Here is a 26751-nt window from a genome sequence, read left to right as displayed (position 1 = left end):
TTCTGTTTAGCCATTAAAACATGACTTATTTGGGATACCTGGTGGCTCAGTTGGTTAAGCATCCAAGTTTTGATTTTGGCTCAGGTCATGACTTTGGCTCAAGTCAGTAGAAGCCCATGTCAGGCTCTGAGCATGTATCCTGCTTAAGAGTCTCCCTCTCCCTCTGCCCCTCTCCCCAGCTTCATCACTCTCTTTGTCTCTCTAAAATGAAAAACAAAAACAAAAACAGAACAAAAAAACAAAAAACATGACTTACTTAATCTTGGATCTAATCTCAGCTTTTTTCTTGCAGTGTTTTCTTTCTTTCTTCTTCTTCTTCTTCTTCTTCTTCTTCTTTTTCTTCTTCTTCTTCTTCTTCTCCTTCTTCTTTTTGGCTCCAAATTTTTATTTAAATTCCAGATATTTAACATATAGGTATAATATTAGCTTTAAGAGTAGAATTTAATGATTCATCACTTACATACAACACCCAGTGCTCATCACAACAAGTGCCCTTTTTAATACCCATCACTCATTTAGCCCATCCCCCCACCCCCCTCCACATTCAATCCATAGCTAAGACATCAGTGAAAAGCCCTGAAGTGACATTATATTTGTATTTTTCTGTGGAGCTTCTTTTCCTCTAAGTTAAGTAAAACTCAGCTATCCTACTGACCCAAAAGGTCAAAGAGTTATCAGGATGCTTTCTAGTTCGTTTAGGAAGGAGAACACACACAACCAAATGGCCATTCATTTATATTTTATAATTCTTATGTAAAGAAAAATCTAAAGGGGCGCCTGGGTGGCGCAGTCGGTTAAGCGTCCGACTTCAGCCAGGTCACGATCTCGCGGTCCGTGAGTTCGAGCCCCGCGTCGGGCTCTGGGCTGATGGCTCAGAGCCTGGAGCCTGTTTCCGATTCTGTGTCTCCCTCTCTCTCTGCCCCTCCCCCGTTCATGCTCTGTCTCTCTCTGTCCCAAAAATAAATAAACGTTGAAAAAAAAAAAATTTAAGAAAAATCTAAAATCACATTCGGTATGCTGTATCCCATCTCAATTGATTCTGTCTGTCTTGCATCACATGCAAGTAATCTTATCCTTTTGGAGACAAGGATTCATGCATTTTTCTAAGTAATAAGATTTTCTAATTGAAACTCCTAACTCACATTATATCTATGATTTGTTTGTTTATTCATTCGTTCATTCAATGTTTTATCTCATAATTATTTATTAAACATCTACTATGCTATAAATGAGCAAATCCTGTCCTGTCCTTCATGAAATTGCGAGTTACACTCTAGCTTGTTTTGCAATATTTCTTACTGCTAGAACTAACAGGATTTCCTCTGCATATAAAATACACTGAGAATCCTTCAAGACAATCGCCCTTTGCATTTATTGTGGAATCACTATGTTTTCTTTTTACCTATATTTAAATAGCACCTAGAGGGGCGCCTGGGTGGCTCAGTTGGTTAAGCGGCCGACTTCGGCTCAGGTCATCATCTCACGGTCCGTGGGTTTGAGCCCTGTGTCGGGCTCTGTGCTGACAGCTCAGAGCCTGGAGCCCATTTCAGATTCTGTGTCTCCCTCTCTCTGACCCTCCCCCATTCGTGCTCTGTCTCTCTCTGTCTCAAAAATAAATAAACATTAAAAAATAAAAATTAAAAAAAATAAATAGCACCTAGAACCATAGATTTTGCAAACAAATGATATAAAAAGTAGCAAAGTTGCCAATTTTATAATAATAGCAGTAACAGGAAAGGAAAAACGTCAACAATGATGTTGCTATTTTCTTCTGAGCTTAGAAAAATGAATATTCCTAGCAACTATTCCAAAGCATTTGTATTTCAACTAGTTCCAAGATCTAATACCTGAACAAGTAAGTATAGAGATATTTTGGGGTGCTTGAGTGGCTCAGTCAGTTGAGTGACCTACTCTTGATTTCAGCGCAGGTCATGATCCCAGGGTTCTGGGATTGAGCCCCATGTGGGGCTTGGTGCTGGGCTTGGAGCCTGCTTGAAATTCTCTCTCCCTCTCTCTCTGCCCTACCCCCCCTTCTCTCTCTCTCTCTCTCAGATTAAAAAAAAGTATAGAGAAATTTTTGACATAAGTGAACGTATAATAAGGGAAATGTATGATGTATTTTTTCCTCTATCAGAAAAAAACCTTGAAACTTGCTGCTATCAAACTTATATCTGAGAAAAGTGATATTTCATGACTCACCTATCTACACTTTGATATGTCATGGAGCCATAAACAAAAGTGTGGTTGGATTGGCATTTAAATTTTTTTTACTGTTTATTTTTGATAGAGAGAGAGAGAGAGAGAGAGAGAGAGAGAGCATGAGCAGGGAAAGGCAGAGAGAGAGGGAGACACAGAATCTGAAGCAGGCTGCAGGCTCTGAGCTGTCAGCACAGAGCCCGACGCAGGGCTTGAACTCAAGAACTGTGAGATCATGACCTGAGCCAAAGTCGGATTCAACTGACTGAGCCACCCAGGCGCCTCTGGGCTGGCATTTGAAATCAAACAAGTGAAAGCTGCTTCAGATATTACTCATCATGATAACTATTTCTCTGTGAGGGGAGTGGCGAGAATAATAACATAAATAATATTTATAACATATTATTATATTTATATGTTATAAATATATGTTATATTTATGTCATACATATATAATATATATAAAATAACATAAATATAAAATATATGTTATAAATATATGTTATATTTATAACATAAAATAATATTTATAACATAAATAATAAAAATGGGCTTCTTGACTTTTTGTCTGCTTTTATCACAACAAAACTTCATTGGAGTTCTTGGAAAAGAAAATATTTTAGTAAGTCAAGCTCATCAAACCTAAAAGAATTACTTTTCCATTACAAAATAAAAAGCGTTGATGGGGAAAAACTTTTTCTTTTTTTTTTTTTTTAAAGTTTTTTTTTTAACATTTTTTTTTTAATGTTTATTTATTTTTGAGACAGAGAGAGACAGAGCATGAATGGGGGAGGGTCAGAGAGAGGGAGACACAGAATCTGAAACAGGCTCCAGGCTCTGAGCTGTCAGCACAGAGCCCGACGCGGGGCTTGAACTCACAAACCGTGAGATCATGACCTGAGCGAAGTCGGCCGCTCAACCTACTGAGCCACCCAGGCGCCCCGGGGAGAAATTTTTTCTAAAGAGATCAGTAAAATTTGAAGCCTCAAGTCAGAAACATTAAAATCTTACATATCATTCTAGTCTTTCTTTTTCACTGCATTAAATGACATCACAGATAGAGAGAAATTTATGTATCAGCTTTATAAAAACACCAAAGAACATTTCTTTTTTTTCAACGTTTTTTTATTTATTTTTGGGACAGAGAGAGACAGAGCATGAATGGGGGAGGGTCAGAGAGAGAGGGAGACACAGAATCGGAAATCGGAAACAGGCTCCAGGCTCCGAGCCATCAGCCCAGAGCCTGACGCGGGGCTCGAACTCACGGACCGCGAGATCGTGACCTGGCTGAAGTCGGACGCTTAACCGACTGCGCCACCCAGGCGCCCCCCAAAGAACATTTCTATATTTTCATTGGTTAAGGAAAATTTAATTTTTTTTTCATGTTTATTTATTTTTGAGAGGGAGAATTCGAGTGGCGGGAGGAGCAGAGAGAGAGAGAGAGACAGAATCCAAAGCCCACTCAGCACAGACAGCAGACAGCCCAACTCAGGGCCCAAACCCAGGAACCAAATTGTGAGATTATAACCTGAGCTGAAGTTGGACGCCCAACCAACTGAGCCACCCAGACACCCCTCTTTGGTTAAGGAAAATTTAAAAGTATTATTATCCTGAAAAATCCCTCTAATGCTGATTTGTGAGGAGCCATTAAAACATAAAGGCCTTCCCCAGTGGCTTTCTCTAAGGAGTTATAGAGCCTGGGACCTGTTAACATTGTATTAGAAACCCTCCAATGTACTTTTATTTAAAAAGCACCTGGTCTTTCTCTGACTGGCTTATTTCACTTAACATGATACCCTCTAACTCCACATTCTTTTTAATGGCTGAGTAAAATTCCATATCACATCATCTATTTTTTTTTTTTTTTTTTCCAAATCTAAGGTTAGGGTGAGGGCCCATAAGTCAGTAAGAAAAAGACATATATCGTATGATTTCGATCAGATGAGGAGTTCAAGAAACAAAACAAACGAGTAAAGGGGAAAGAAAAAAAGAAACCGAGAAGCAAACCAAAATACAGACTCTTAACTACAGAGAACAAACTGGTGGTTGCCAGAGGGGAGGTGGGTGGAAGGATGGGTGAAATAGGTGACCTGTGACGAGCACTGGGTGTTGTACGGAGGGAAGTGTTGAATCACTATATTGCACGCCTGACACTAATATTACACTCGATGTTAACTAACTGGAATTTAAATAAAAACTTAAAAAGGTTGGGGCGCCTGGGTGGCGCAGTCGGTTAAGCGTCCGACTTCAGCCAGGTCACGATCTCGCGGTCCGTGAGTTCGATCCCCGCGTCGGGCTCTGGGCTGATGGCTCAGAGCCTGGAGCCTGTTTCCGATTCTGTGTCTCCCTCTCTCTCTGCCCCTCCCCCGTTCATGCTCTGTCTCTCTCTGTCCCAGAAATAAATAAACGTTGAAAAAAAAAAAATTAAAAAAAAAAAAAAAAAAAAAAAAAAAGGTTAATAAGTTACAAAGCACAAGGTTAGGGGCGTCTGGGTGGCTGAGCAGGTTGGGCGTCTGATTTCGCCTCAGGTCGTCATCTCAGGGTTCATGGGTTCCAGCCCCGCGTCGGGCTCTGTGCTGACAGCTCAGAGCCTGGAGCCTGCTTTGGATTCTGTGTCTCCCTCTTTCTTTGCCCCTCACCCGCTCACGCTCTGTCTCTCTCTCTCTCTCTCTCTCTCTCTCTCTCAAGGGTGAATGAACATTAAAAAAAATTAAAAAAAAAAAAAAAGCACGAAGTTGTTCCATTCTTAAGCTTGTGAGTGATAATCGGCTGCTTCATTCACTCAGCTGGAGATATGCTTGGAAACAAACTTTGAGAAGTTTTTACGTGTATGTGAAAGTGTTCTTTAAAAAGAGGAAAGCAATATAGAAGGGAATAAGAACTTGGAGTTGGAAACCAGGCCGCCTGTGTTCAAGCCCTCATGTGGAACCAGCATGGTTATCAAGGTCTGGGTGTGATGTGTTCTCTATTTTTGTTTCCTTCCTTGAAGACTTAAGAGCTTCCCTCACTTGATAAGGACACTTGGCACTTAGAAGATGTAAAATATGTGAAAACTCGTTCACTATGTGCTAAAAAGGAAAAGTATAATTGAAGAAGTCCTAAGTGATGAGACTATTATTTCTTCTTAGCAGTGGAACAGAATCAAACATAATGGGATTCATAAGCAATGCAATATTGAGGCTCATTTTAAACTTCTGGTAAACATCTCATTAAACTAATGAAATATATCATTTAGGACTCAAAAGAACAGGGGCGCCTGGGTAGCTCAGTCAGTTGAGCGTCTGACTTTGGCTCGGGTCGTGATTTCGTGGTTCATCGGTTCAAGCCCCGCGTCGGGCTCTGCTCTGACAGCTCAGATTCTGGAGGCTGCTTCAGATTCTGTCTCTCTCTCTCTCTCTCTTCCCCTCCCATGCTCATGCTCTGTCTCTCTGTCTCTTTCTCTCTCTCTGTCAAAAAAAAAAAAAAAATTATAAAAGGACTCCAAAGAACACGGTGAGCCAAAGCGGTGCTTTCATTTCAAATGGAAAGAGTAGTGGCAATCTTAAGAGTAGTGATTCATAAATTGACTGCAAAGTATTTCTTTTAGCTTTTAGTGAACATTACTTTTTAAGGTATTCAGAGATAAGAAATTCCCCGTGGCTCAGAGTGGTCCTGTGATTACAGGAAAATTTAAGTGTTTACATATTTTAAAGGATGGGAAAAGCATGAGGCCGTGGAGAATGCTGAACCATCATCCTTGTGACAAAACTTTTTGCAAGAAATCTCTTGCAGTAGTTTTCATGGATAAACCTCTATAGGTGGGGGATTGGCCAGAGCTTCTTTGGTTATAAGTGACATAAACCAGAACGAATTTGAACTTATGTACCTAAACTAGGAAGGGTAGGGCTGGAGTTGAACACTCTGACAGCTCATCCTAGGTCCTGAATTCTGTCAGTTAATACCTCTCTCTGTGGGTCTGTGTGTATATATGTCTATTTCCGTGTGTGTGTGTGTGTGTGTGTGTGTGTGTGTGTGTGTCTCCATCTATCTCTCCCTCTCTCTCATCTCCATCTCTATCTCTATCCCTATCCCTCTGATGTGATAGTCACTACCGTGGATAGAGCAGTGAACAAACACGCACAGCAAATAGAAGTTTCCACATTTATGAGCTTGCATTGCTTCATAAACCTTTAAGCATGAGTCGGATGTAATCACACAGACATGGGGAAAAGGCATCCTTGGAGGAGAAGAAAGCATAGGCAAATGCACAGAGGGAGGGATGTGTATGTGGCGGAACATGCCAGTAATAGCTAAGGGTGGCTGAAGCACAGATTAGGCACAGGTGTGAAGAGGAAGATGAATGTCAAAATGGACACAAACGCCCCAGGGCATTGAGTGCCACAAAGACGAGTCAACAGAGTTTTGAAACAGATAATAGATTTTAAAGAGAGAGAGAGAGAGAGACAGAGAGAGAGAACTGTCCAAGGGGAGTGTAAAGTTTCTAGCTCTAGAAATATGACAGAACATGTCCTCCCCTCCGTCCCCTCACTCATACAAGGCCACACCGAGTTACAATCTGTCAGTGCGTTGGTCAGGGCCCTCCAGAGAAACCACACAAGAAAATGCATATTTATACAGAAAGAGATGTAAAAAAATGAATTGGCTTCAGGGATTATGGTGGCCAAGAAGTCCCAAGATCTGTGGTCAGCAAGCTGGAGACCTGGGAGACCTGATGGTGTGGTTCCATTCTGAGTTCAAAGGCCTGAGAACCAGGAGAGCTGATACCATAAATTGTAGCCCATAAGCCTGCAGGTTCCAGAAAAGCCATTGTTTCAGTTTGAGTCCAAAGGCAGGAAATGACTGATGTTCCAGCTCAGCAGCTGGGCAGGTGGAGTTTCCTCTTGCAGAAAGGTGAGCCTTTTTGTTCTAGATGGGCCTTCAACTGATTGAATGATGCCCATCCTGTTTGGGAGAGGAGTCTGCTTCACTCAGTCTGCAGCTTCAGATGTAAATCTTATCTAAAATCTCCATCACAGACACACCCAAAGGAGTGTTTGACCAAAATACCTGGGCATCCCGTGGCACAGTCACATTCACACACAATTAACCATCACCTCTGGGATTCGAATGCACAGTTTCAAGCCTTCGCTCATGGAAATTCCTCTGTTTGAAACGCTTTTTCCACTCTCTTGACCCTCTTCACCCCCACTCCTATTAGCTACCAGCATTATTCTTGAGACTACCTCATCCTGCTTTAAGAATTTTCCCAAATGTCATTTTGGAAGTCTTCCTTGAAGCCCTACAACCCATGCTAAAGGATATTGGGCATGCTGTCTTTCACACAGCACCTTGCACTTGCTACCAATATAGCACACATCCTGCTACTTTAATAATTAGTACAAATCTGTCATATGAATATGTGGGTCCCCCAAAGATACAGACCATGGTATTTTTACTATTATTTTATTGTGTTAAAAATATATGTAAACATACTCATGCACCAACGTTCACAGCAGCTTTACTGACAACAGCCTAAAGATGAAAACAACTTGAGTGTCTATCAAACAATGAATGGATAAACCAAATATGGTCTATTGATATAATAGAATATTATTCAGCCATAAAAAAAGGCTGAAGTCCTGACGGGTACTCCAACATGATTGACCCTTGAAAATATGCTAACTGAGGGGCACCTGGGTGGCTTGGTCAGTTAAGCGTCCGACTTCGGCTCAGGTCATGATCTTGGGGTCCGTGGGTTCGAGCCCTGCATCAGGCTCTGTGCTGACAGCTCAGAGCCTGGAGCCTGCCTCAGATCTCCATCTCTCTCTGCCCCTCCCTCACTCATTCTCTCTCTCTCTCTCTCTCTCTCTCTCTCTCTCTCTCTCTTTCTCTTTCTCTCTCTCAAAAGTAAATTTTTAAAAACACTTTAAAAAATGGGAAAAAAGAAAATACGCTAACTGAAATAAGCAGACCATGTTTTACTTATTCTTGGACATCCACGACTTCCCATGGCCCCCAGCACATGCCTAGCAAATGATTTCTGGTATAGGTTTAGAGGCAGAGTTCCTGAGTTGAAATCTTGGAACCTTCATTTCCTAGTTGTTTGATCTGGATGAATTATTTAACTGTTTTTTCTCCTTCTTTCTTCTCCTAACTGATTTTATTTTTTTTAGTGAAATTTATTGTCCAATTGGTTTCCATACAACACCCAGTGCTCATCCCAACAGGTGCCCTCCTCAATACCCATCACCTGCTTTCCCCTCCCTCCCACCCCCCATCAACCCTCAGTTTATTCTCAGTTTTTAAGAGTCTCTTATGGTTTGCCTCCCTCCCTCTCTAACTTTTTTTTTTTTAATTTAACTGTTTATGCCTCATATTCCTCATTTGAAAAGTGGGGGTAGTAATTGCACCTCTCTTGTAGGGTTACCCTGAGGATTAATTGAGTTAAACAATTGACGAGTTGATTAAGAGATTTAAACAACCTCTGAAACATAATAAGCATTAACAAATGTCAGTTACTATCATATTATTATGTATGGTATCATTTAATGAATTTATGGATGAGGTACAGGTTGGGAAAGAGTCCTTAACATTTGAGAGATACAGTCTTTAGGAAAGAACAGTTTTATTTATTTATTTATTTATTTATTTATTTAACATTTTTTTTTTTCAACGTTTATTTATTTTTGGGACAGCGAGAGACAGAGCATGAACGGGGGAGGGGCAGAGAGAGAGGGAGACACAGAATCGGAAACAGGCTCCAGGCTCTGAGCCATCAGCCCAGAGCCTGACGCGGGGCTCGAACTCACGGACCGCGAGATCGTGACCTGGCTGAAGTGGGACGCTTAACCGACTGCGCCACCCAGGCGCCCCATCATTTATTTATTTTTAAGACACAGAGAGACAGAGTGTGAGTGGGGAGGGGCAGAGAGAGAGGGAGACACAGAATCTGAAGCAGGCTCCAGGCTCCAAGCTGTCAGCGCAGAGAGTTCGTGGGGCTCGAACTTATGAACACTGAGATCATCACCTGAGCTGAAGTCGGATGCCCAACCAACTGAGCCACGCTGGCGCCCCCTAGGAAAGCACTGTTAAGGCTAAGAAGACTGATATTCTTTTTTTTTTTTTTTTTTTTAATGTTTTTTTCAACGTTTATTTATTTTTGGGACAGAGAGAGACAGAGCATGAACGGGGGAGGGGCAGAGAGAGAGAGAGGGAGACACAGAATCGGAAACAGGCTCCAGGCTCCGAGCCATCAGCCCAGAGCCGGACGCGGGGCTCGAACTCACAGACCGCGAGATCGTGACCTGGCTGAAGTCGGACGCTTAACCGACTGCGCCACCCAGGCGCCCTGATATTCTTGTAAAAGTGTTTTGTGTGCCGTATCACAGAGAGCATAAAGGAATGGGCGCTGAAGTTGTTTTGCCCGAACATGAAGCATGGCTTTACCTTGCACTAGCTGTGTGGCCTTGGGTAAACCACTAACTGTCTGAGCCTAAGGTTTTGTTTTCTAAAATGGAGTTAATAAGCGCTGCTTTGAGAATTAAAAGAAATAATGCCTATAGAGTGCTTAAAATGGTGCTGGGCACAAATTAAGCACTTAATAAATGCTAGCTACCGTTAACAGTGTTAAATTAGATAGTGTTTATTGAGCTCTTGGAACTCTTTGATCGAAAACATTAGTCTGTAATTTTAAATCTATCCAGTTGACCTCACCCACAACCTCAAGTCAAAGATAGCCTACTTTACATCGGAAGTGGGTTTTAACGAGTTTTCCAGAATGCCTACATATGCAATAATAAACATGACATTCCTCTGAAATTGACCTCAATCACTCACCATTGCCTAGACAGCGAGGAGCAAAATTCTTCAGCTTCGTGTAATGTCAAGTTCAGTGCATGTCCTAGTTTTTAAAATAAGACAATTATGCAGATGGAGAGAACAGATGGATTAGATCGGTGAGTGTTTATCATTTTTTAATATTTGGAAACCAGATGTGCTACATACACATTGCTGGTTGCCTTCTAAGGAAGCTTCATTGGTGGGTTACTAATCTTTAATAAGAAAGTACAACATTTTCATCCAGCTTAAATCAACTATTTTTAATATACAATTGGACAACCCCTGCTGCAATCCTTTAGAAAATAGAAAACAGATGCTTAATACAAGGAATACTATCAGCCAAGAAATTCCTGATGATCTTTTTATAGAATGTAAACTTACATATTTTATGGGTCTCTTAATGAACTGCTATAGAACAACTTCAGCAGTCAAAACATGTTGTGAAAATAGACGTGAACAATTTGTCACTTGTTACCATATTCACAGACGACCTTTCAGTTGCTCTCCTGGGGAAATGGGCATAACTGTGGCTCTTACTATGTTATTAACAACATATGTTATTTACCATCCATCTGATTGGATATATTGGAGAAAAGAGGAGTTAGAATAAACAAACAGAGATACCTCTATTTCTCTATGTGTTCCTGCTAGATTTGGCAAAGATCCCTTGCTAAGTATGAATACTTCTATGCTGATTATGCTCATAGGGGTATGACACAGTGGAGTAAGGCCAGGGTAGTGTTCTGTTTCAAGAAATGCCTTTCAGAGAAAATTCCAGTAAAAACTTAGACTCTTGTGAGCAGAATTATGGGTTAGAAGGGCCTAAAGGGAGCCTAACATTTTCACATTGGGACAACAACTTAACCAACCTTCCCCTGGCTCAGTCCAATGTGACACTGGAAAGGAGGTAGCAAAGAATGGCCACCTAGTTCCATCTCTGAATTCACCTCTGCTGGATGTCCCCTGTACCTCCACAAGTTGGGACACAAAAGCAAGGATTGAGAGAGTGGGACTTTACCCCTCCCATATCTCTGTCCCATCACCTACATTTATCTCATGCATCCTTCATCATCCTTTGTGATGTTTAATGCTGGTTTAGAGTATGAGGGAGTAGGACAAGGAAAAGGGAAGGAAAAAAAAAGTAGAAGAGATCGTAGAAAATTTAAGAAGAACTTAAATGATGCACTTGGCACCATCCTGAAAGAAGAAAACAGGTTTTGAAAGAAAACAAAATGATGTGGCATCTTATCCATTCCAACTCACCACTGTCCATGGGAAAAGATGAAGGCTGATTATGTGATGGTGCTGACGTCATCAAATTTAGAATAGAAAGGTGTAGAGACGCCATCTCCTTTCCTGGAAGTATACAGTCATTTCCTTTGTTTAAAAGGAAAAAAAAATTGCTCTTAGGATCTTTTGGGGGTAAAAAGAAATGGAAATATTGTCACATCAAAAATGTGCTGCCTTTGGAAAAGCGTTGATGGATAAGCTATCTGACCCTTATAAAAAATGAGTAGAAACCTCAATCTTGAGACAATATGGTATAAACTATAACATTTAGAGCATAACGACAGTGTTACCGTGAAAAAACCCTCAGGGTGCCCTGCAGGTAACAGGAAATAGGAAAGGTTTCCCTACTACCTACATGGTCTTTGTGTGCAATTCAAGTAAATTAATATTGATTAGTTCATTCATTTAACAAATAGTTTTGAGTGTCCTATATTTGCAGATCTTAGTACTACATACTATTGAGGCTGCACAGATATAATTAACATGCTCTGAAGGAAATTACGGTCTACAAGAGGTGATAAAATGAATATGAAGAATGGCAGAGACTGCTATTTACTGTTCAGTATCTCCTTATCATTCATCTAATGGGCTACACACACCTTCTAAGGAAGTGTTACATATAATTAGATTCTGGTTAGTAAAATGTAAACTGAGTGCTGTTTGGGATTTCTGGGAAGGCTTCCTCCAGGGAGCTGAGAGGTGGACCCTCTGCCCTTTCCCTTGTGGCCTTTCCACTGTCCTGCTTCCTAGAACACATATGGCTTTAGCAGCTATCTTGAACAATCAGGTGACCTTCTGGATGGAAATACTGGACTGGACAAATCGAAAGACAGAACGAGACTGGGTCTTTTTTCAGTAAGGGGTCTACATAGCAGATCTACACTGGGTGTAGATCCCATTGCTTTTACATTAGAGAACAATTAAATTCTGTCTTAAGCCTAAGAGTGACTGATACATTAAATTCCTGTAATTAATGCTGGGAAGTGAGCTATTATATAGACGCAAATAAAATGTCATGAGACTAGAGGATGGGGAAATGGTAATGGTTAGAGAGGATTTGATCAGAGGAGGTGGCATGTTAGTCCCTCAGTCTGCCATAACAAAATAGCACACACTGAGAGAATTAAAGAACAGAAATTCATTTCATTATAGTTCTGGAGGCTGGAGCTCCATGATCAAGGTGGTATCAGAGTTGATTTCGGGTGAGGACTCTCTTCATGGCTCTTCCCTCCGCGTGTCCTCTGTGTGTGCGCTGAAAAAAGAGAGATCTCTGGTCTCCTCTTCTTATAAGGCCATCACTCCTATAGGATTACAGCCCCACCCTTATGACCTCATTTACCCTTAATGACCTCCCGAAAGGCCCTTTCACCAAATAAAGTCACACTGTGGGGTATGCCTTTCAAATATGAATTTTGAGGGGTGCCTGGGTGGCTCAGTCAGTTAAGCCTCTGACTTTGGCTCAGGTCATGCTCTCACGGTTTGTGGGTTTGAGCCCCGCATCAGGCTCTGTGCTGACAACTCAGAGCCTGGAGCCTTCTTCAGATTCTGTGTCTCCCTCTCTCTCTGCTCCTCCTCAGCTCACGCTTTCTCCCTCTCTCTTTCTCTCTCAAAAATAAATATTAAAAAAAAATTTTAATATGAATTTTGAGGGTACACGGTTCAATCTCTAACAGGTGCTGTGTGAACTAGGTTTGTAAAGTTAGATAGAACTTAAATACACAAACATTTCTAGTATTGGAAACAAAGGAACCAAATAGGTAGAGGTAGGAATATCCAGGGTACACATATAAAGCAAGAGTAGTTCCAGTTGACCAGACTCCAAGGGCCATAAAGGAAATTGAACTATAAAGACCATAAAATGGAAGGCAGAATGGGAAAGCTAGTTTGGAGAGCAAATGCTCGGCTCGAGTTCGGATGTCCTTGTTCAGAGAATGAGGAGTCATTGAAGGCTGATGAGCTGAGGAGTGACACAATCAGAATTGAACTTCAGAAAGATAATTTGAGGGTAAAATGTATGAGAGATCGGAGTGAGTGAAAACTGGAAACAGAAAGAACAGTTTAAAAAAAAAGGCAATTGCAATAGTTCAGGGAAAAGATAGTAACTTGAGAGTTATATCCACTTAAAAACAATCATTGTTTTAAAGTGGAATTCTTCATGTTTTTCTTATCTCTATTTTTCCATTTGGTTTTTGGCATTCTCATCCTGCAGCTTTTGTCTTGGCATTTTGTGTTCTGAAGACTTAATCCCTCTATTGAGAAAGTCTTACAGGCAAGTACATAGAATTGACACCCAGCACTTCAGGAATTCTGGGGAAATTTCTTTTTGTATTAATTCTTATTTACTTATTTTGAGAGAGAGGGAGAACAAGTGGGGAAGGAGCAGAGAGAGGGCAGAGAGAATCCCAAGTAGGCTCTGCACTGTCAGCTCAGAGCCCAACATAGGGCTCAAACTCAAGAACCGTGAGATCATGACCTACACCCAAATCAAGAGTCAGACGCTTAATCGACTGAGCCACCCAGGTGCCCCTGGAAAAATTTCAAAGGCAGAACAAGTCACCTGTCAGAGCTCCATAATACCCACTATACAATTGGATCCACCTACCCATAGGAAACCTTAAAGTTTTGGTTATCAGAAAAATTAAATATTTCACAACTAAAAACGTAACTGACTGGAAAAATGCTAAATTGTGCATTTAAACTTTATTGAGACACCTTGTATTTAGCTACACAAATTGACTACCAAATGAGCACTCATCATGTTATCCATACCATTCAAAATAAACATCAGTGTTTATTATATGAATGGGAATGAACAAGAAATTCTCAGCAAAACCTCTCGTGTAGCAAAAACAGCATATTTTGCTTGCATTTTAGCTACCAAGTTGTTTAGCTTTTCCTGTCGTTTTTTCAAAACAACCTCATTTCTTCTCATGGAATTTAGCCCATAGTTCTATTCATGATCACCAGTATCCTAGTCCATTTGGCATTTACCCAATTGATCCTTAGCCAAAATAATTTAGTTATTGTTTCCAAAGAGCCCCTCTAGTTTAGTTGCTAGCTTCTTTCCCAGACTGGAGGCTCAGTGGCTTACAGCACATTCTTGCAGTTTCTCCATAATGCCAGGATCATAGTCCACTCCCCTAGTTTGTAGAGCAAGAAAATATACCCTTAATCAATAAATAGCTACTGATTTACCAACGCGAGCAAGGCAGTGGGCTAGGAACTGTTGGGAATACAAATGGACTCTGCTCACTGACTCATGAGCTTTAGTTCCAAATCTATAAAAAGATTTTTTCCAAACTCTCTCCAGCTAGAGAATTGTAGGAGCTTTGGCCCATTTGAAATTTCTCTAGGGTAGCCTGGGCCTGTTATGGACAGAGGGATCTTCTTAGGGATTAATATAAGAAATATTCCAGCTTCTACTCTCCTCCTCAACTCCTCTTTCCTTAGAATGAATTCTTGCCCATAAGAGTTCCCTATCCCTCAGGTCCCAACTCCCCAGATATACCTGAATCCTGGAATGAAACAGCAGAGGGAGAGAGCCTGGAATTGCAACAATAAAGCCTTGGCAATTCTTATAAAAGTCTCCACCTCCTTGCTGTTTGTAGCATCTGATGGTGTTTTAACTAGGGACTCTGAAATTTCCCCTCTACGCTGTATTTCAGAGAGGATGGCTCCAACTTACTAAGTAGCAGTTGGCTTTGCATGCCATAGGAAAGTGGAGCACAGGTTGAGGTAATGGGCAAAAACCCTACCAGAAGGAACTAGAAACAAGTTGATAAGTGAAACGGTCACATTGCTTTAAACAGTGAACTTGGCTAACCTATGTATAGGAAGAGAAGAAGCTGACAACACCCAAAAGATGATGTATTTGAAAACTTCATCTTAGCACTCTCAAAAATCAGGGTAAATGACTTCAAAAATTGGCGTTATTTCACGACTGCCCCAAGGGAAACTGGCTTCCCATAAGAGACCTCTATCTTCTTCCTCTACCTTCTTCAAAGACTTATGGATACAGGTCTCAACCTACTAGAAATACAATCCCAGTTCCCAACATCCTACTGAAGCATGCACAGAATCAGGCTTCAACCACAGAAGTGCCTGTGTTTAAGTATTAAAGGGGTATTATAATGATCTTACATTTCTGGAATCAACTCCAGTTGGTTACTATGCATTGTCCTTTCAGATATTACTGGATTCAACTTGCTAATTTTTGTTTCTTGTAATGTTCTTATTGGATTCTGATATCACAGTTATGCTGACATCATAAACTGGGTTAGGAAGGGTTTCTTCCTACTTTATCTTCTGAAAGAGCTCCGTGTAACATTGGTATTCCCCACATGTTTCACTAAACTAACCCAAAAATCCAACTGACTGTAGAATTTTCTTTGTGGAAAAATTTTTCATTATAATTTTTTTAAAAAAATAGGGGGCTATTTAGATTTTCTGCATCTTCTTGTGTCAGGTATGGTAAATTTTGTTTTTCTAGGAATTTGTTCATTATACCTAATTAAATTTACTGGTATGAAGTTGTTCATGATATCATTTTACTGCACTTAACAATTGATATTTTGTTAGCTTTAATGCCTTGTTTTTTCAATTAATGTGTTTATTTTCAGGTAACTAGCTTCACATGTCATTGTAAGAAAGTATACAGAGAGCCCCTGTATTCTTTATCCAATTTCCCCCAATATAGAGTCCTTGGAAAAGTACTACATGGTATAACCAGGATACTGATATTGATGGAGTCAAGACACAGAGCATTTCCATCACCTCAAGGATCCCTCATGTTGTTCTTTTATAGACACACTTACCCACCTCTCCCCACTTAAACTCTGTCAAGCACTAACTTCTTCTCCATTTCCATAGTTTTCTCATTTTAAGAATGTTATATAAATGGAATCCTACCAATGCAATCTTTTGGGATTGACTTTTCCATTATATTTTTTATTTCAAAAATTTCTATAGAGTTCTTTATATCTTCTAATTCTCCACTTAGACTTTTGATTTCTTTTCTTTTCTTTTCTTTTTTGCTGATGCTTTCTTTCTTTCACTTTTTTTTTCTCCCCATTGGTTTCAAGAATGTTTCTAATTGCTCATTGGAGTGATTTTATGACGTTTATGATGAGTGCTTTAGAGTCTTTGCCAGATAATTCTAGCATCTCTGTCTCTTCAATGTTGGTATATACAGATTGTATTTTTCATTCAATTTGAGATCTTACTAGTTCTTGATATGACAAGGGACTTTTTGTTGAAATCCAGACATTTTAGTTATTATGTTATGAGACTGAATCTTATTGAAACTTTCCTCTGGTACCTCTCTGATAGGGGAGACCACCTAATTCCTGCCAGGTGGGGGTAGAAGTTCAGGTTCTCTACTTAGCATCTCTTGACACCCAAAGCGTGCGTGTTGGGGGGGTGGTTCTTGTTACTGCTGAGTGGGGTGGAAGTTCCTGCTCTCCACTAGGTCTCTACTGGCTCTTCCATCTTGAATGTCTTGTCACTGCTCCTCATGTCACTGACATATGAAGAGGTGGGGGAGTTTAACCTCGATAAAACTTCTCCACTATGTCTCCTCTGTCACCACCCCAGCGGGACGTATGATGGGCACTTTATGAATGCCTTTTAGATATGGAAGTTCTTGCCTCTCACGTGGTCTCCAGTGTCATGGCAGTGAGGAGAGGCTTTATTACCGTCCAGCAAGGATGAAAGTCCCAGTTCCCTACTCAGTTGGCAAAGGTGGGAAGCACAGGTTGTGTGTGTGTGTGTGTGTGTGTGTGTGTGTGTGTGGTGTTTAGATACAGTAGAACAGTTACTTTCTAAAACACTTGTTTTGCTAGACCACCCTTTGCCTGGACGTTGGACTAGGGAGAGCAGGCTCTGTTGGAGATTTGTTTGAGTTTGTGTCCATTGGCATCAGTGGCTTATCCAGCACCATGTCTGGAAACTAACAGGCAGAAAGAAAGTCCACAAACTCACCACCTCAGACTTCAGGTCTTGAGGTCTGTAACTGATCTGCCTACTTCTTTCAGAATCTTCTTATGGTTTGCCTCCCTACCATAAGAGACTCTTAAAAACTGAGAATCAACTGAGGGTTGATGGGGGGTGGGACGGAGGGGAGGGTGGGTGATGGGTATTGAGGAGGGCACCTGTTGGGATGAGCACTGGGTGTTGCATGGAAACCAATTTGACAGTAAACTTCATATTAAAAAAGAAAGAATCTTCTTATGTTTTTTTATATATTATTTTCAGGTGTTTTTGTTCTACTGAGTGGGAGAAATAGGGAAATGTACATTTATTCCATCTTCCTGGCAGTGAAAGTCAATTTTCATAGGATCCATAGGGATGCCTGTTCTTTCATTCCCAATATAGGTAATTCTCTCACTAGGAATTCATTAAATTTGCTCATTTTTCAAAAGCATAATTTTGGGTTTTTTAGTTTTCTCTATTGCTTGTTTTCTATTTCATTGATTTCTGCCCTTTATTATGTCCCTTCCTCTACTAACTTTGGATTTCATTTGCTCTTCTTTTTTCTAGGTTCTTAAGGTAAAAGCTTAGATAATTGATTTTAAACTTTTTCCCCTCTACTCTAAGCATGTAAAATAAACATCGCTTTATGTGTATGTTACAAATTTTGATATGCTATACTTTTGTTATAGAGTCTAAAATATTCTCTAATTTGGGGGTAATTTTTTTCTTTAAGTTATTTTAGATGAGTATTGCTTTACTGGCAAATAGTTCACTCTTTTCTCCTGTTCACTCACAGAGAACACTCTCATCCTTGACCTGTGCTCTTGAAAGTATAACCCAAGGCATAATCTTCTGAGTTCTCAGAAATTCCCTTTTAGGAATGAAAAGGGTGATGAAATCTGGCTTTGGCAAACCTCCCATGCCCCATTGTCCATCATTCCCACGAGCTTCCCACTCACACTTCATCGTCTGGTTACTGACCTAGTTTTCTGATGAACTTGCCTTGTGGTTCTATTCATAACCAAAGGAAAGGCATTCTAGAATACTCTAAGCTTATTGTTTTAAAGGGACCATGCAACCTATACTCCTGAGTCACTAGACCTGTACATTTAATCTGAGTCATCAAATTTACTGGCAGGACATTGTCCTTCACACTTCTCTACTGTATCTTTTAACTAGATTCTCTTGCTTCCCCAATAAACGACAGCTTTCTAGACACTTAGAAATTCTTTCACTGCTATATGCCTCCTTCTTTAAATTTACTAAAGAACAAGTTCTAAAAACATAGACCATAGTAATAAATCTTGCACACAACAATAATATTCCCCTTAAAAGGGTGCACTAATAAGGGTATACACAATAATAATAATATATAAAAGAAAATAAACTTCATTTTATTAAGCACAAACTGAGAACAATTTGCTCTAAACACAGAGTTATTTATTAAACTTAACTTAGTAATCCCGATCTGGCAGCTTGCTTTCTCTGAATCATAATATTTCTCAAGAACTCACCACCGCATGAAATATCTTCTTTATTAATATCTGAATGGTGGATATTATCTGATTGAAGATTAGAGAAATATTATTGTAGAATAATAATAATAGTTTGCATTTGCCTTTTTTCTTTTGATATTTGCAACACTTTTCTGGGTACTGATTTAAGAGATACTAGTCTTCCAATTTATAGGTAAAGAAATGGGTTCAAAAAGAAGTGACTTTCAGGAAAGGACTTCCAGTAATGGTTAAGTGAAAACTAAAACTAAAGCTTTATAGTTTCTTGTTGTACATTTAAATCTATGATTCATTATGCATTAATTTGTGCATAATGTGAAGCCTATGTCTATATCCTGGAAGAGATATGAAAGACTGATGTATTTTTTTTTTCATAAATGATAGAAGGTACCAGGGAAACCATCTAGACCAGGAGATGTCTTTTTCAGAAAGTTTTTGACTATTAACTCAATTTAATAGTAGTAGATTATTCAAGTGATTTTATCTGGGTTGAGTTGTGGTAGTTTCCAAGAAACTCGTTTCCTTTCTCTAAGTTGTTGAATTTATGTATTGTCAGAAGAAGATTTAGAGAGCTTTGCTTTTGATATGAATAATTTATTAAGCAAGAAGTAAACCAGTTGTGAGCAGAGATACTTCAAATCCAAAACGAACATGAAGCTTAGAGGCATGATTATACTGGGTGGCTTACAAAGTGAAAAATGAGGAAGCTGTTTAACCTCTACAATGACTGGTTATTACACCAGGGATTTCCAGATGGCAGGGGGTTGCCTAATGCTGATTATCTTGCATCATTTTAGGATAACAACTTAAGTTTCTTTTATGACATTTACAAGAAACAATCTAAGGTAAATTGCTCTTATGTTCATGAAATAAGCTGGATTAAGTTTTTCTTACATGGCTTAAATGGTTTTGTCTGCTTGAGGGATTGTCAAACCTGGTCTCCATTCTATTTTATTTTAACATCATGCAGGGTTGTTGGTAACATACCTTTTTATTCTTTTACTAACCACAGTGTCTGTGGAGACACATCCTCATTCATTCTGGGTGTGGGAAATTTGTGTTTTCTCTTTTTTTTTTCTTTGTCAGTTTAGCGAGATGTTTATCCATCATCCTGATCTTTTAAAGGAAACATTTTTTGACTTCATTGATTTTCTTTATTTGATTTCTTGTTATACCTATTTTTTTAAGTTTGTTTATTTATTTTGAGACAGAAAGCATGAGCGGGGAAGGGCAGAGAGAGGGAGAGAGAGAGAATCTCAAGCAGGCTTCACGCTGTCAGTGCAGAGGCCCATGCGGGACTCAATTCCAGGAGTCTGGGATTGTGACCTGAGCCAAAATCAAGACTTGAATGCTTAATTGACTGAGCCACCCAGGCGATCCATTTCCTGTTATATCTATTGACTAGAGACGGTATATATATGTCTCTCTCTCTCTCTCTCTCTATATATATATATATATATATGTATGCATAGTTAATGCAATATCGATATATTCAGATTTATAGCTATCATTTAATTATTTTGGATTTATATCTACTATTTTCTTATTTGAAAATCACATATCTACAAATGACGTTTCTCCAGTATATTAAAAAACTCTCAAAATTCAATAAAAAAGAAATTAAACAAGCCAATTAAACAGTCAGCAAAGACATGAACAGATACTTTCTTAAATACATTTCTAAAATGGCAATGTAGGGGCACCTGGGTGGCTCTGTTGGTTGAGTGTCCGACTCGTGATGTCCACTCAGGATTTGATCTCTGGGTTGTGAATTCAAGCCCTGCATTGGATGTGAAGCCTACTTTTTTTTTTTTCTTCAATATATGAAATTTATTGTCAAATTGGTTTCCATACAACACCCAGTGCTCATCCCAAAAGGTGCCCTCCTCAATACCCATCACCCACCCTCCCCTCCCTCTCACCCCCATCAACCCTCAGTTTGTTCTCAGTTTTTAAAAGTCTCTTACAGGGGCGCCTGGGTGGCACAGTCGGTTAAGCGTCTGACTTCAGCCAGGTCACAATCTCGCGGTCCGTGAGTTCGAGCCCCACGTCAGGCTCTGGGCTGATGGCTCAGAGCCTGGAGCCTGTTTCCAATTCTGTGTCTCCCTCTCTCTCTGCCCCTCTCCTGTTCATGCTCTGTCTCTCTCTGTCCCAAAAATAAATAAACGTTGAAAAAAAAATAAAAAAAAATAAAAGTCTCTTATGCTTTGGCTCTCTCCCACTCTAACCTCTTTTTTTGTTCCTTCCCCTCCCCCATGAATTTCTGTTAAGTTTCTCAGGATCCACATAAGAGTGAAAACATACGGTATCTGTCTTTCTCTGTATGACTTATTTCACTTAGCATCACATTCTCCAGTTCCATCCAAGTTGCTACAAAGGGCCATATTTCATTCTTTCTCTTTGCCACATAGTACTCCATTGTGTATATAAACCACAATTTCTTTATCCATTCATCAGTTGATGGACATGTAGGCTCTTTCCATAATTTGGCTATTGTTGAGAGTGCTGCTATAAACATTGGGGTACAAGTGCCCCTATGCATCAGTACTCCTGTATCCCTTGGGTAAATTCCTAGCAGTGCTATTGCTGGGTCATAGGGTAGGTCTATTTTTAATTTTTTGAGGAACCTCCACACTGTTTTCCAGAGCGGCTGCACCAGTTTGCATTCCCACCAACCGTGCAAGAGGGTTCCTGTTTCTCCACATCCTCTCCAGCATCTATAGTCTCCTGATTTGTTCATTTTGGCCACTCTGACTGGCATGAGGTGATATCTGAGTGTGGTTTTGATTTGTATTTCCCTGATGAGAAGCGACGTTGAGCATCTTTTCATGTGCCTGTTGGCCATCCGGATGTCTTCTTTAGAGAAGTGTCTATTCATGTTTTCTGCCCATTTCTTCACTGGGTATTGTTTTCCAGGTGTGGAGTTTGGTGAGTTCTTTATAGATTTTGGATATTAGCCCTTTGTCCGATATGTCATTTGCAAATATTATTTTCCATTCCGTTGGTTGCCTTTTAGTTTTGTTGGTTGTTTCCTTTTGTTGTGCAGAAGCTTTTTATCTTCATAAGATCCCAGTAGTTCATTTTTGCTTTTAATTCCCTTGCCTTTGGGGATGTGTCAAGTAAGAGATTGCTACCGCTGAGGTCAGAAGCCTACTTTAAAAATAAAAATAAAAAATAAAATGGCGGTTGAATAAATAAATAAATAAATAAATAAATAAAATGGTAGGAACATGAAATATGTTATGCATCATTAACCATTAGAGAAATACAAATTAAGATAATGAAATAACATTACACATCTGTTAGAATAACTAAAATAAGAAATATGGACAATATCAAGCTACGGTGAGCTATCATTGCATAGGAGTGGAAAAAGATGATTATTCAAGAAACTGTGCTGACATAATTGTTGCAGAAGGAAAAGAAATTAAAATAATCTCTCTCTCACTCTCTCTCACACGCACACACACACACACACACACAATTGCAGGTATATTGAAGATCTAACATAAAAAGAAAAAAATGAAAATTTTAAAGCAAGTATATGAGAATGTGTTTGCAATTATAGGATGTAAATGTTTTTATAAAAACACCCAATAAGCACAAATTATTAAAAAAGGTAAAACTAATCATATCAAGACTTAAATTTTCTGTGTTACACAAGACCCTATAAATAGGGGAAAAATATAAACCACAAAAAGAAAAAAGGTACTGTTAGTGCATGTACACAACAAGGGATTTAAAATGGAACACATAAGTAACTCTTAAAAATCAGCCAATAGAGGAGCGCCTGGGTGGCTCAGTCAGTTAGGCGTCTGACTTCAGCTCAGGTCACGATCTCACTGTCCGTGAGTTTGAGCCCCGCATCGGGCTCTGGGCTAATGGCTCGGAGCCTGGAGCCTGCTTCCGATTCTGTGTCTCCCTCTCTCTCTGCCCCTCCCCCATTCATGCTCTGTCTCTCTCTGTCTCAAAAATAAATAAAAACGTTAAAAAAAATTAAAAAATTTTTTTTAAAAATCAGCTAATAGAGGACAATCTGGTAGACAAATAAAACATGTCTATTTATGATAGACAACAGAATATGACCAGTATATTGAAGGAAGAAGGCAGTAAATAGTAAACAAATGGAAAGATACTCACTGGAAAACTGGGATATGTAAAAAAGCCAACAAGATATGCAACTGCGCGGTCATTGGATTAGGGGAAAAAACTCGATATTTATTGTCATGGAAGATGCTGAACAACATTAAAACTATATACTCATGCTTGAAATGTGACCTGTTAAAACAATTTCGTAGAGGTCTGGTAAAATACATATACCTTAGGACTCAGAAATTCCACGTGTCTATATCCCCAGAAAAATTCTGACTCATGTACATAAATAAAATACAAAATTCTAAACAGCAATGTTTATATTAAAAGAAAACAGGAGACATCTTTTTCTAAGTAATCTTCACACCCAGCACAGAACCCAACATGGGGCTTGAACTCATAACCCTCAGCTGAGATCAAGAGTTGAATGCTTAATTAACTAAGCCACCCAGATGCCCTGAAAATGGGAAACATTTCCAAAATGGGAAGATTTATCTCAATGCTAAACAACATAAGAATGAACAATAATTGTGATATATGCATTTAATGACTTACTATACAGCAGTGAAAGTGAATGAATGAATGAAATTAAAAATATAATGTTGACTGAAAATTGTGAGTTGCAGAGGAATACATCCGGCCTGGTGCTACTTCTATAAAGCATAAAAACATGCAAAACCTGTATCGTTTAGGTGAATATATTCTAGTTAATAAAAGTGTGAAGAAATGGTTGGAAATGATAAACCTCAAAATAAGGGTAGCAACTATCACTAAGGAAGAGGAAAATTCAATCACGTAGAGGTATATGGCGGCTCCACTCCTAATGTTAAACTTGTATTCTTATGCTAGGTAGTGGCCACACATTGTTATATTTGTTTGTATGCCTGAAATATTACGCAATATATTTCAGGGAAAAAAAATTTACATATTCACAGATTAAAAAGACAAAGTATCATATAATTATCTCAGAGGCAAGAAAAGCTCTTGATGTAACCCAAACTTCATTCGTTATCAAAATTCTCGGTAAAAACGAGTGGAAGGGGACTTCCACATGATAAAAGAATACAAAACACTTGCAAACATCACACAACTTGGTAAGATATTTAAAGCGTTCACTTGAAATTCACATCAAGACAAAATGGCCTACTTTTCTTCAATATCATTCAGTGGGTCGAGCTGCCACAACCAGACAAGGACAGGACATAACAACTGTGATTGGAATAGGGGGAATCACACTGTCTCTCATGTGCTCAGTTCTCCTTTTTCCTCTTCCAGGTGCGTATCTCAGCCTGCATACCTCTCCTGGTTAGTGCTGCCCTGGGGGTTCCCCTCCCGCCATCCCAGCTGCCCAGTGGGACACAGCTCCCCACTTCCTGAGTAATTTACAGCCTCCATTGGTTACTGCCATTCTCGTAGAGGAAAAGAAGTAGCAAAATGAACAGAATATAGAAAACAGAATATAGAAAACAGACTATCATGTCTTGAACTGAAATGCCCATCTCCCTTTGTCAGTTGCTGGCCAGTGGGACGCGCAACTCCAACACAGCCCCCTCTTGCACACATCCTGCTAATTTCAGATGTTCTGTCTTTGCTGGAGAAAAGTATCCAAAGGGCCTTCCCGTGTGTGTGGGTTCAGGCAAGGTCACGCTGGGTGTGATGTGTGTGGATCATCCTGGGGCGCCATCTCCCACTGCTCAAGGTTCTCATGACATAAGGACTTACTTTATCAGCTATTCCTTAAATCTGTTCTAAACACAATAAACCAACTGTGTCTTCACACGTTCCTTTGGAGAAGTCCATCTTTCTTACCCATACAGAGAAGCAACAGAAGAAAGATTTTTTCGAGTTAAAAATTGTATTAAACGACTCTTCTTAGTGGAAACAAACAAACAAAAGAAGATGATTGAAGGAACTATGCATTATACTAATAAAATCTTGTGTTTACAACATATTTGACAGGTTTCAAAGGATTTCCACAGCTGTTAACTTGGCATTTTCAAACTCATTTGACCCAGCATATTAAGCAGAGGTATAATAGAAAAATACGAGAACTAAAGTATCCTTAGATTAATGTAAGTAGCAAAAAAAAGTCTCATAGATTAATTTCCAAAAAACCAATTAAAATATCAGTTTTTTAAAACTATACAGAATTCTTAATGAAATGCAGTTTGGGAAACATGAGATTTTTCAGAAGAATCATGTGACACAGACACAGCAAGTTCCATGATGTCAAGATGTGACTTTCCTGTTATTAATGCTTTCAAATTACTATATGAAAGCATTGTGACAAAAATGGGGAATATAATATAAAATACTGAATTCACCTAATTCTCTCACTCTAATATTCCCTTCTAGACTTCATCCATACAGATTTGTTTTTGGCATATTACCGTTTCCTATTTTTGTTATTCAAAATACCATGCCAGAAGCATTTTTCTTTTTGCTTTATTCTTAATTCTAGTGGTTATATGGTTTTACAAGATATTGATAAGCTAAAGTTTCTTTTTCCCATTTCAATTGTTGGGCATTTAGATTATGTTTGGAGGATATCAGAGGATATGCATGTGCATACAATGTTTCCTTTCAATTTAAAATAATATCAGACAGCAAGCAACATGAGGACAAATCTAGTGTATAACATTAGTCCAGCCATCGGTTTCCAGCCAGACCCTAAACCGGTGTATTACAGGTACTCGGTACTTATCTTTTAATTCTCTGAGTGAATAAAACCTTGCCTTTGAACTCTCTTAGCCAAAATTGCTTTTCAAAATTACCGCCTTAACATTTATTAAAACTAGAATTATGTGAATATACTGGTTTTATCCCATCTTTATTAAAAAACCGGGGAGGGGGGGCGCCTGGGTGGCTCAGTCTGTTAAGCGGCCGACTTCGGCTCAGGTCATGATCTCACGGTCCGTGAGTTCGAGCCCCGTGTCGGGCTCTGTGCTCACAGCTCAGAGCCTGGAGCCTGTTTCAGATTCTGTGTCTCCCTCTCTCTGACCCTCCCCCGTTCATGCTCTGTCTCTCTCTGTCTCAAAAATAAATAAACGTTAAAAAAAAAAATTTAAAAACTGGGTATTTCATTGATTTGAAAATACTTCAATCTTTTAAGGTTTTTCTATATAATATGTATTAATTTACATTTCTGTATGGAGTTGGACATATTTTCTTGTTTGTTATTTAATAATATTTGCTTTTTATAATTTTTGGTTCAGATTGGAAAATGAGATTCAGGGAAACCGGATGATAAGCAAGAAATATTCACTAGAATAGAAACTAAGCAAGTATCAAATCTGTCTGATCAAAACTCTCTAATACATTAAAGTATAGCCTGTGCCATAACACCCCCCAAATGCAGTTAACTTTTGAAGCTGCAATTCTGATTTATTTAGCTTACACGGCATTATCCAGGCACACCTCATTTACTGCCCTTTGCTTTTACTGAACTTCACAGATACTTTTTTTTTTTTTACAAATTAAAGGCTTGTGGCCACCCTGTACCAAGGAAGTGTATTGAAGCGATTTTTCTGAGGGTTTTTTTCTCACTTTTTGTCTTTGTGTCACATTTTGACAATTCTCATAGTATTTCAAAGTCATTCGTTATTATTATCTTTGTTATGGTGATCTGTGATCAATGATCTTTGATGTTACTATTGTCGTGGGGCACCATGAACAGTGCCCCATATAGAACAGCAAACTTAAAAAAATAATTTTTTTTAATGTTTGTCTTTGAAAGAGGGAGAGAGAGAGAGAGAACACGCGCCTGAGCAGGGGAGAGGCAGAGAGAGAGGGAGACACAGAATCCGAAGCAGGCTCTAGGCTCTGAGCTGTCCGCACACAGCCCAACGCGGGGCTCGAACTCACCAACCAT

General features: G+C 39.3%; 1 long non-coding RNA gene across 1 annotated transcript; it reads right to left on the bottom strand.

Annotated features, from left to right (window-relative positions):
• Window positions 1-12427: 12427 nt before the first annotated feature.
• Window positions 12428-15519, bottom strand: LOC123609820. The gene is made up of 2 exons (XR_006717973.1): window positions 15445-15519; window positions 12428-12556 (listed from the first exon to the last, which is right to left on the bottom strand). It is a non-coding gene; the product is annotated as an uncharacterized LOC123609820 (long non-coding RNA).
• Between the last annotated feature and the right edge of the window lie 11232 nt (window positions 15520-26751).

Source organism: Leopardus geoffroyi, chromosome B2, assembly GCF_018350155.1.
Source record: "Leopardus geoffroyi isolate Oge1 chromosome B2, O.geoffroyi_Oge1_pat1.0, whole genome shotgun sequence".
NCBI lineage: Eukaryota > Metazoa > Chordata > Mammalia > Carnivora > Felidae > Leopardus > Leopardus geoffroyi.
This window is presented reverse-complemented; position numbering and strand designations above follow the sequence as displayed.